The following is a 12097-nucleotide window of genomic DNA, read 5'->3' as shown; positions in this document are numbered from 1 at the left end:
CAGGCAACTTCGCTATGACAAAAATGCTCAGAAGCAGAAGCACTGAGAAGTCAGGCAACTTGCAAAAAATCACACTACTCTAATATGGAAGGCAGAGAAGTAACACAACTTGCCTAAAACCACACAGCTCAAATATGGAGGCAAAGAGAGGTCAGGCAACTTGCCTGAGATCACCCAGCTCAGAAGTGGAAGCACAGAGAGGTCAGGCAACTTACCAAATATAACAACTACAGTAGTGGAAGCACAGACCATCAGGAAAATGGCCTAGGAAAAAACAGCTCAGCAATGGAAGCACAGAGAGGTCAGGTAACTTATGTAAGATCACACTACTCAAATGGGAAGGACAGAGAAGTAATATAACTTGTCTAAGATCACACAGGTAAAAAGTGGAAGCACAGAGAGGTCAGGCAACTTGCCTAATATGACACAGCTCAGAAATGGAAACACAGAGTGTTTAGGCAACCAGCCTAAGATGATACAACTCATACGTAGATGCACAGAGAGGTCAGGCAACTTGCCGAAGTTCACACAGCCCAGAAGTGGAAGGAGAGAGTGATTAGGCAACTTGCCTACAATCACACAACTCAGAACTGGAAACAAGAGAGGACAGGCAACTTAACTATGATCACACAGCTCAGAAGTGAAAGCACAGAGAACTTAGGGAATTTGCCTAAGATCACACAGATCAAAAGAGGAAGCACAGAGATTTCATGCAACTTGCCTAATATCACACAGCTTCTAGACCATTCAGGTATGATCTAAGTCAAATCCCTTACAGTGGAAGTGACAAATAAATTCAAGGGATTAGATATGATGGACAGAGTACCTGAAGAACTATGGATACAAGTTTGTGACACTGTACAGGAGGCTATGACCAAGACCATCTTCAAGAAAATGAAATGCAAAAAGGTGAAATTGTTGTCCTAGTAGGTCTTACAAATAGCTGAGAAAAGAAGAGAAGCTAAAGACAAAGGAGAAAAGGAAGGCTATACCCATCTGAATACAGAGTTCCAAAGACTAGCAAGGAGAGATAAGAAAGCCTTCCTAATTGACCAATGCAGAGAAATAGAGGAAAACAATAGAATTGGAAAGGCTAAAGATCTCTTCAAGAAAATTAGAGATACCAAGGGAATATTTCATACAGAGATGGGCAAAATTAAGGACAGAGATGTAATGGACCTAACAGAAGCAGTAGATATTAAGAACAGGAGATAAGAATACACAGAAGAATGTTAGAAAAAAGATATTAATGACCCAGATAACCACAATGGTGTGATCGCTCACCTCAAGCCAAACATCCTGGAGTCTGGAGTCAAGTGGGCCTTAGGAAGCATCACTACGAACAAGGCTTGTGAAGGTGATGGAATTCCACTTGAGCTATTTCAAATCCTAAAAAATGATGCTGTCAAAGTGCTGCACTCAATACACCAACAAATTTGGAAAACTCAGCAGTGGCCACAAGACTGGAAAAGGCCAGTGTTCATTCCAATCCCAAAGAAAGGCAATGCCAAAGAATGTTCAAACTACTGCACAATTGCACTCATCTCACATGCTAGCAAAGTAATGCTAAAAAATCTCTAAGTGAGGCTTCAACAGTATGTGAACAAAGAACTTCCAGATGTTCAAGCTGGATTTAGAAAAGGCAGAGAAACCAGAGATCAAATTGCCAAATGATCCATTGGATTATTGAACAAACAAGAGAGTTCCAGAAAAACATCTATTTCTGCTTTATTGACTGTGCCAAAGCCTTTGACTATGTGGATCACAACAAACTATGGAAAGTTCTTAAAGTGATGGGAATACCAGACCACCTGACCTGCCTCCTGAGAAATGTATGCAGGTCAAGATGCAACAGTTAGAATTGGACATGGAAAAATGGACTGTTTGCAAATTGGTAAAGGAGTACGTCAAGGCTATATATGGTCATCCTGTTTATTTAACATATGCAGGGTACATCATGTGAAATGCTGGGCTGGATGAAGCACAAGCTGGAATCAAGACTGCCAGGAGAAATATCAGTAACCTCAGATATACAGATGACAGTACCCTTCTGGCAGAAAGTGAAGAGGAACTAAAAGGCCTCTTGATGAAAGTGCAAGAGGAGAGTGAAAAAGCTGGCTTAAAACTCAACATTCAAACAACTAAGATCATGGCATCTGGTCCCATCATTTCATGGCAAATAGATGGGGAAACAATGGAAACGGTGAGAGACTTTATTTTCTTGGGCTCCAAAATTACCACAGATGGTGACTGCAACCATTAAATTAAAAGACCCTTGCTCCTTGGAGGAAAAGCTATGACCAACTTAGACAGCATATTAAAGAGCAGAGTCATTACTTTGCCAACAAGGTCCGTCTAGTCAAAGCTATGGTTTTTCCAGTAGTCATGTATGGATGTGAGAGTTAGACGATAAAGAGCTAAACACAAAGAACTGATGATTTTGAAGTGTAGTGTTTGAGAAGACTCTTGAGAGTCCCTTGGACTCCAAGACCAAACCAGTCAATCCTAAAGGAATCAGTCCTGAATATTTATTGGAAGGTCTGATGGTGAAGCTGAAATTCCAATACTTTGGCCACCTGATGTGAAGAACTGACTCACTGGATAAAACACTGAAGCTGGGAAAGTTTGAAGGTGGAAGGAGAAGGGGATGACAGAGGATGAGATGGTTGGATGGCATCATCAACTTGATAGACATGAGTTTGAGCAAGCTCCAGGAGTTGGTGATGGACAGGGATGCCTGGCATGCTGCCATCCATGGGGTTGCAAAGAGTTGGACACAACTGAGTGACTGAACTGAACTGACTCATTGGAATCACAGAGTGTTTAGACAACTTGTCACACAGCTGAAGTGGAAGCAGAGAGAGGTTAGGCAACTTGCGTATGATCACACAATTCAGAAGTGGAAGTGCAGAGAGATCATGAAACTTGCCTAAGCTCACTCAGCTCGGATATGGAAGCACAGAGAGGTAAGACAACTTTTTTCATTTCAACAGCTCAACTGCAAGCACAGAGAGGTTAGGCAACTTGCCAAACATCACACAGCTCAAGTGGAAGCACAGAGAGGTCAGGCAACTTACCTAAAATCACACACCTCATGAGTGGAAGCACAGAGAGTTTAGGCAACTTGCCTATGATACACAGTTCAGAAGTGGAAGCATAGAGAGGACAGGAAACTTGCCTAAGATGACACAACTCAAGTGGAAGCACAGATAGTTCGGGCAACTTGCCAATGATCACACAGTTCTGAAGTGGAAGCACAGATACATAGACAACATGCATAAGATGACACATCTTTTAAGTGGAAGCACAGAGAGGTTATGCAACTTGCCTAAGATCACACAGCTTTTAAGTGCAAGCACAGAGAGATCAGACAACTTGCCTAAGATCACACAGCTCACAAGTGGAAGCACAGAGAGGACAGGCAACTTGCCTAAGTTGACACAGCTCAGAAATGGAATAACAGATAGGTTAGGCAACTTATCTAAGACAACACAGCTCAGAAGTGGAAGCACAGAATGGTTAGGCACCTTGCATAATATCATACAGCTCAGATATGGAAGCAGAGAGAGAATGTAGTTAGCCTGCCTGAGATCACACAGCTCAAGTGGAAAACAGATAGGTCAGGCAACTTGTCTAAGGTCACAAAGCTCAAAAGTGGAAGCACAGAGAGATCACACAACTTGCCTAATGTCACACAGCTTAAGTGGAATCACAGAGAGTTTAGGCAACTTGCCCAAGTTCACACAGCTCAAGTGGAAGCACAGAGCATTCAGGCAACTTGTGTAAATTCACACAGCTCAGAAGTGTGAGTGTAAGATTAGAGAGGTTAGGCACCTTGCCTAAGATCACACATGTCAGGTATGGAAGCTCAGAGATGTTAGGTAACTTGCCTAAGATCACACAGCTGAGATGTGGAACCACAGAGAGGAAAGGCATCTTGCATAAGATCACAAAGCTCAGAAGTGAAAGCACAAAGATCAGGCAACTTGCCTGAAATAATATGGCTCAGAAATGGAAGTAGGGAAGGGTTAGGCAACTTGTCTAAGATCACACACCATGAATATAGAAGCACAGAGAGATTCAGAAACTTGCCCAAGATCACACAGCTCATGTGGAAGCACAAACAGGTTAGGCAACTTGCCTAATTTCAATGGCTCATTGGAACCACAGAGATGTCAGGCAACTTACCTGCAATCACACAGGTCAGAAATGGAAGCAAAGAGAGGTCAGGCTACTTGCCTAAGAACACACAGCTCAAAAGTGCAAGCACAGAGAGGTCAGTCATCTTGCCTAAGATCACACAGCACAGACAGGGAAGCACAGAGAACAGGCAACTTGCCTAAAATAATACAGCTCAGAAATGGAAGCAGAGAATGGTTAGGCAACTTGTCAAGACCACACAGCACAAATATAAATACACAGAGAGATTAGGAAACTTTCCTAAGTTGACACAGCTCGGAAGTGGAAACACAGAGAGGTCAGGCAGCTTGCCTAAGATCACACAGCTTGGAAGATAAAGCGCAGAGATGTTGGCAACTTCCCTATGATCATATCACTCAGAAGCTGAAGCACTGAGAGGTCAGGCAAGTTGCATAAGATCACACAACTCAGATATGCAAGCACCAAGAAGTTGCTCAACTGGCCTATAATCTCATAGCTCAAAAGTGGAAGCACAGAGATGTCAGGCAACTTGCCTAAGATCAGACAGCTCAGAAGTGGAAGAACAGAGAGATCTGGCACCTGGCTAAGACCACAGAGTTCAAGAGTTGAAACACAGAGATGTCAGGCAACTTCCCTATGATTACACGTCTGAAGTGAAGATGTAGAAAGGCTAGGCAACTTGCCTAAAATCACAAGGCTTACATATGGATTCAGAGAGAGATTATGCAACTTACCTAAGATCACACAGCTCAGATGTGGAAGCACAGAGAGGCCAGGCATCTTGCCTAAAATCACAAAGCTCAAAAGTGGAAGCTCAGAGATGTTAAACAACTTGCCTAAGATCACACACCAAAGAAGTGGAAGCACAGAGAGGTTGAGAAACTTGCGTAAGTCACACAGTTCAAATATGGAAGCAGAGACTTTAGGCTACTTGCCTAAGATCAAACCACTCAGAAGTGGAAGCACAGATAGTCAGGCAACTCACTTATGATCACACAGCTCATATGTGGAAGCACTGATAGGTCAGGCAGCTTGTCTAATATCATACAGCTCAAAAGTGGAAGCACAGAGAGGTTACACAATGTGCTTAAGACTACACAGCTCAGATATGGAACAAGAGAGAGGTTAAACAACTTACCTAGCATCACACAACTCAGATGTGGAGGCACAGACAAGTCAGAAAAGTTATGTAAGATCACATAGCTCAGATATGGAAGACAGAATAGTCAGGCAACTTGCATAACATCATACAACCCAGAAGGGGAAGCACAGAGAAGTCAGAAAACTTGCCTAATTTCATACAGCTAAGAAGTGGAAGCTAGAGAGCTCAGGCAACTTGCCTAATACCACAGAGCTTAAGTGGAAGCACAGAGAAGTTAGGCAACTTTATGAAGATCACAAAGCTCACATATGGATGCACAGAGAGGTTATTCAACTTGTTTAAGATCACACAGCTCAGATATGGATGCACAGAGAATTTACACAACTTGTGTGAGTTCACACAAACAGATGTGGAAGCAGAGAGGTTCAGCAACATGCCTTAGATCACACAGATCAGATACGGAAGCACAGAGAGGTTAGGCAACTTGCCTAAGATAACACAGCTCAGAACTCAAAGAACAGAGAGATCAGGCAACTTGTCTGGTCATACAGCTCAGAATAGGAAGCACAGAGAGGTCAGGCAACTTGCCTAAGACAAATAGCTCCTAAGTGAAAGCACAGGGAACAGGAAACTTACCTAAGTTTACAGAATTCAGAAGTGGAAGCACAAAGATGCTCTGAAATTAGCCTAAGATAACACAGCTCAGATGTGGAAGCACAAGGAGATTTGGCAACATGTCTTAGATCAGTAAGTTCAAAAGTGGAAGCATAGAAATGTTAGGCAAGTTGCCTAAGATTGTACAGCTCAAATGTGGAAGCACAGAGAGGTCAGGCAATTTGGCTAAGATCACACAACTCAAAACTGGAAGCACAGAGACGCTGGGAATTTGCCTTAGATGAGAAAGCTCAGATATTGAAGTAGAGAGAAGTTAGGCAACTTGCTTAAGATCACACAGCTCAGAAGCGGAAGCACAGAGAGGTTACACAACTTACCTAAGATCACACAACTCAGAAATGGAAGCACAGATAAGTTTGGCAACTTGCCTAAGATCACAAAGCTCAAATATGGAAGCACAGAGAGGCCATGCATCTTTTCTAAGATCACACAGTTTGTAAGTGGAAGCACAGGGAGGTCAGGCAACTTGTGTAAGATCATACATCTCAGATATGGAAGCTCAGAGAAGTTAGGCAACCTGCCTAAGATCACATATCTCAGATGTTGAAGCACAAAGGGGTCAGGTATCTTGCCAAAGATCACAGAGCTCAGAAATAAACTTTACTACACAAAAAGCTCCAAGTAGTTAAGCCTCATCTCTGATCCTGGATCGAAATCCTCTCCTCTGGAGGTCACGAATCCTGGCATAACACAGCTTGCAGCAGCAGCCTTTCATCTGGAGAGCTCATCTGGGATCTTCAAGACAAGGTAAAGGTGCTTGGAGCTCTAATTATTTGCTCTCCTGGTAAGAAAGTTTCTGCTGTACTTTACTAACTCTGTGGTGTGCCTGTGTGTGTGAAAGCAGCAGGAAAGAGACGTGCCCTGCTCCAAGCCAGTGATGATCCCTGCTCTACAGTTTCGTGGTGCCTCATAATGACTGAAGGCAGCCCCCAGAAGGGGAGCCTTGTCAGGGGTTTATACCGACCTGCCAATGCCAAGAGGCACTCAATGTCTATGCAAGGGGAACAGCCAGAAATGGATGAAGTGTATGGACTGAACATTCCTTTCTCAGTCACCTTTTCCTAGTCTCTTTGACCATTTTGTAACTGCCTGAGGAATTAGAACTACTAACCAAACCCTGTCGGATCACAAACTTTCAAGGGACTTGCAATCCATGCTGTTGGTTGTTTTATCAGACACTAGAGACAAGAGCATGTTCAGTAACTAGGTGGAGCACTAGCTCCAAGAATGTCTCTCAGGCAAGCAGTTGCTCTCCTGGCTGCCTACCTCAGGGGCTAGCAACCTGAAAGTGAATCTTTATCATGGCTGTGCCTCCAATATATGTGGATAGGAGTACTGCTGGTGACCATGAGGTTTCTGAGGACACAGACTGAGAATCCCAGGATCTGGTCAGATTGGAAGTGCAATGGGCTTCTTCCTTTGGTAATGCTAGCTCTTAGCGGACCAGAGGAGGCTCTCCAGTGGCTTTGGAAGAATTGAACCTGATAGCTCGAGGACAAAAATTAATTTTTCCTCACTGGCCAGCCTTTCACCACCTCTTTTGCTATCACATATACTGGTGTGGTGACACTTGGAAGGGACATCTTGGGACGCCAAGAAACAGGTTAACTCCAGCCGGGGAAGGATGCTTAAGTGGAAGACCTGTCTCCACCCCCATCTAGAGCAGGGAGGGACACCTCTGGTAGGAAAAAAGCACTGGTCATTGCTTTTTTTCTCTTACAGATGGGATCTAAAATTCCAGCCTCACTCCTTTGAACTGTATCCTGAAAAACTGGGATAGATTCAACCCCTACATCTTAAAGAAAACACACCTGATCTTCCTATGTGATACTGCATGGCCACGATATCCATTGGAGGATGGCAAACAATGGCTGGTTGGAGGGTCTCTTAATTATAATACTGTCTTACAATTAGACCAGTTCTGTAAAAAACAAGGGAAATGGGTAGAAGTAGCATATGTGTTGCCTTTTTTATCTCTGTGAGACATGCCAGACTTATGTCCTAACGGTATAGATTTGGGTGTGAAAACTTCAGCTCCCTCCTGTCCTCCTATGAGAGGGAGGATAGGAGACAAAGAGATAAGGAAAACAGGTTTCTCCAATCTATCCCTGGGATCGTATGCATGCAAAGGGCAACCTGAGAGGCTGAGGAACAGCCACACGAGCTGTTGCCTCCCCAGGAAGCACCCACCAGGAAAAATAACCAATCCATCAGAGTTAATAACCCCTTTTCTTACAAGAAATACAAAAAATCAAGGAAGATCTGGGAAACTATTTGGAGGACCCAGAAAAATATATTAGAGCCTTTAAGGGTGTTACTCAGCTTTATGATCTTACTTGGAAGGATGTGATGTATATCCTGGGGCAAACACTAACTTCTGACTCAAAATCTCAAGCTTTGAAGAAAGATATTGCCTATGGAGATGAATGGCTTGGTAGTGAATCAGCAGGAAAGAGGGAGGACAACATAGCCATCCCCCCTACTGGGAATCAGGTAGTCCCAACTACAGAACCAGACTGTGACTATAACATGGCTAAAGTAAGATGGAATCAGGGTCATTTTGTCAGATGTATTCTTGAAGGACACAGGCGAGCATGTGCTAAGACTTTAAACTATGCCAAACTGGCAAACATAGAACAGGAAGAGAAGGAAGCACCTGGTAAATTCCTAGATAGACTGCAAAAAGCCCTTCACAGGTTCACCAAAATGATCCTGAAAGTGAAGAGGGAAGAGTGATCTTAAAGGATAGATTTTTCACTCAGTCGGCTCCAGATATCTAAAACAGGCATATGGACCAAATCAGTCTTTAGATAATCTGTTGCAACTGGTTCATAGTTTATTATGGCAGGAAATATGAGGAGAAGAAGGAAAGGCAGAGAAGACCAAGGAACAGGCTGAAGCCCTAATAATGGCAGTCAGAACCATTCTGAGATAGCCTGAGAAAAGTGCCCAGAAGGACCCAGGTGGAAAGGCATGGATTTGCTATTACTGTGGAAAGGAGGGGCACCTCAAGTGGGATTGCCCTCAAGCTTCTAAGCTGCCCCTGGATCCATGTCCAGCCTGCAAAGCCCACACTGGAGGAGAGACTGCCTCCAGAGGTATAGGCCCCAGAGGTCAGACTCTCAGGACAATCAGGACTGAAGCTGCCTGGGGCTCCCCACACAAGCTCCTGTCCTAATTACACCTGAGGAACCCTGGGTATTAATAACTGTGGGGAGCCAATCAGTTGATTTCCTTTTTCACAATGGGGCAACTTACTCTGTGCTTACTGAAGCTCCTGGCCCACTTTCTCCCCAGTCCAGTACTGTCATGGAAATGTCTGGATGAGCCAAACATTATTATTTCAGTTGTCCTCTAAGTTGCAACTGGGGCTCTGTGCTATTTTCACAAAAATTTCTGATCATGTCAGAGTCTCCCTCACCACTTTTTGGGGAGGGACATACTGAGCAAGGTCCATGCCTCTGTTTTCATGAATATGGAACCCTCTTTTTCTCTCCCATTAATTGAACAAAATGCAAATCCTAGAATGTGGGCTGATGGGAAAACTGTGGGTCAATCACAAAATGCTGTTTCTGTCGTTATCAAGCTCAAAGATCCACACATATTTCCACATCAAAAGCAGTATGCTCTAAAACCCGAGGTTAAGAAAGGGCTAAAACCTACCATTGAAAATTGAAAAGAGCAGGGGCTACTAATTCTATATAACAGTCCACACAACACTTCTGTTTTGGGTGTGAAAAAGTCAAATGATAAATATAGAGACTAGTTCAGTTCAGTTCAGTTCAGTTGCTCAGTCATGTCCGACTCTTTGTGACCCCATGAGCCGCAGCACTCCAGGCCTCCCTGTCCATCACCAACTGCCAGAGTCTACTCAAACCCTTGTCCATTGACTCGGTGATGCCATCCAACCATCTCATCCTCTGTCGTCCCCTTCTCCTCCTGCCCTCAATCTTTCCCAGCATCAGGGTCTTTTCCAGTGAGTCAGTTCTTCGCATCAGGTGGCCAAAATATTGGAGTTTCAGCTTCAACATCAGTCCTTCCAATGAACACCTAGGACTGATCTCCTTTAGGATGGACTGGTTGGATCTCCTTGCAGTCCAAGGGACTCTCAAGAGTATTCTCCAACACCACAGTTCAAAAGCATCAATTATTTGGCGCTCAGCTTTCTTTATAGTACAACTCTCACATCTGTACATGACTACTGGAAAAACCATAGCATTGACTAGACGGACCTTTATTGACAAAATAATGTCTCTTCTTTTTAATATGCTGTCTCAGTTGGTAATAACTTTCCTTCCAAAGAGTAAGCGTCTTTTAATTTCATAGCTGCAATCACCATCCGCAGTGATTTTGGAGCCCCAAAAATAAAGTCAGCTCAAAAAATAAAGTCAGCTACTGTTTCCCCATCTATTTGCCATGAAGTGATGGGACAAGACGCCATGATCTTAGTTTTCCGAATGTTGAGCTTTAAGCCAACTTTTTCACTCTCCTCTTTCACTTTCCTCAAGAGGCTCTTTAGTTCTTCTTCACTTTCTGCCATAAGGGTGATGTCATCTGCATATCTGAGGTTATTGATACTTCTCCCAGCAATCTTGATTCCAACTTGTGCTTCCTCCAGCCTAGGGTTTCTCATGATGTACTCTGCATATAAGTTAAATAAGCAGGGTGACAGTATACAGCCTTGACATACTCCTTTTCCTATTTGGATCCAGTCTGTTGTTCCATGTCCAGTTCTAACTGTTGCTTCCTGACCTGCATACAGGTTTCTCAAGAGACATGTCAGATGACTAGTTCAAGATTCACAAATAATAAATGAGGCTGTGGTTCATTTATACCCCATGGTACCTAATCTTTATACTTTGTCTAAAATTCTGGAATGAGCCAAATATTTTTCAGTAATTGATTTAATATATGCCTTCTAGTCTATATCATTGGTGGAGGAAAGTCAATTTGTATTTGCCTTTGAAGACCCTACCCAGCCAGCTTCTCAGTTAACCTGGACAGTTTTGCACCAGGGGTTTCATGACAGCCTTCACTTATTTGAACAGAGTTTGTCACAGGATATACAAAACTTTAATAGCCCCAAGGCAGTGGCATTACAATATATAGGTGATAATCTGCTCTGTGATGAGACAGGAAGCTTGCTCACAAGCCTCAGAAGACTTCCTAAACTTTTAAGGGAAAAGGCTCAGCTTTGTCAACAATCTGTTAAATATCTGGGCCTAATCATATCCAAAAGGATGAAGGCCATAGGCCCTGAGATAATTAAATCTATACTAAATCATCCCCTGCCTATGACTTTAAGACAATTGAGAGGATTTTTGGACATCACAGGCTACTGCTACATTTGGATTCCAAGTTATGGGCAACTTGCCTAGCCTTTATATAAACTTGTAACTGAAACTCAACAAGCCCAAACTGACACACTGGTTTGGTCTCCAGATATTCAAAAGGCTTTTAAGGCTCTTCAAACTGCTCTGCTGTAAGTTTCCACTTGAGCTTGCCCACAGGATCAGAGTTGAATCTATTTGTCACTGAAAGAAAAGGTATGGCCTTGCGAGTTATGACACAACCCCAAGAACTTCACCAACAACCTGCAGCTTATCTAAATAAAGAATCTAAGAGTAATTTCCGCTATTGCTTTACTACTGCCTGAAGCTCTTAAGTTCACTAGTGGGCTAAATCTTACTGTACTGACTTCTCATGATGTGAGTGGAATCTTAAACTCTGAAGTTAATATTGGATGACAGACAGTTGGCTTCTTAAATATCAGTCATTGTTATATAACTCAAATTTCAGCTTTTCAAAAGACATTATGGGAACTCCGGGAGGTGACTCCTGACCCAGCCTCTGAGTCAAACAAGTCACTGTTTGAGCAGGAACTGAGGTCCTGATAAAGACATTGGAATCTGGGGGGCAATCTCTTGAGCCCCTCTGGGAAGGTCCTTACCAGGTTATTATTTCTTCTCCCACAGCTGTCATGGTGTCAGGAATTGATTCATGAGTGCACCACACTCGAGTTAAAAAGTGGCACCCTGACCCCTCAGACTAAGCAACGTCATATTTATGTCTTTGTTCTCTATACTTTTACTTTTCAGATGGGCCTGATAATCTATGTAGGCCTGCTTTTGCTGACTCCAAAAATCCTGAGTCTGCCAT

General features: G+C 43.2%; 1 long non-coding RNA gene across 1 annotated transcript; it reads left to right on the top strand.

Moving 5' to 3' along the window:
• The first annotated feature begins 5424 nt into the window (after nucleotides 1–5424).
• Nucleotides 5425–7890, top strand: LOC147340933 (uncharacterized). Its single transcript, XR_015158502.1, has 2 exons — nucleotides 5425–6685; nucleotides 7661–7890. It is a non-coding gene; the product is annotated as an uncharacterized LOC147340933 (long non-coding RNA).
• The last annotated feature ends 4207 nt before the right edge of the window (nucleotides 7891–12097 follow it).

This window comes from Bos grunniens, chromosome X, assembly GCF_055505025.1.
Source record: "Bos grunniens cultivar Pamir isolate PY7600 chromosome X, Bosgru_T2T1.0, whole genome shotgun sequence".
NCBI lineage: Eukaryota > Metazoa > Chordata > Mammalia > Artiodactyla > Bovidae > Bos > Bos grunniens.
This window is presented reverse-complemented; position numbering and strand designations above follow the sequence as displayed.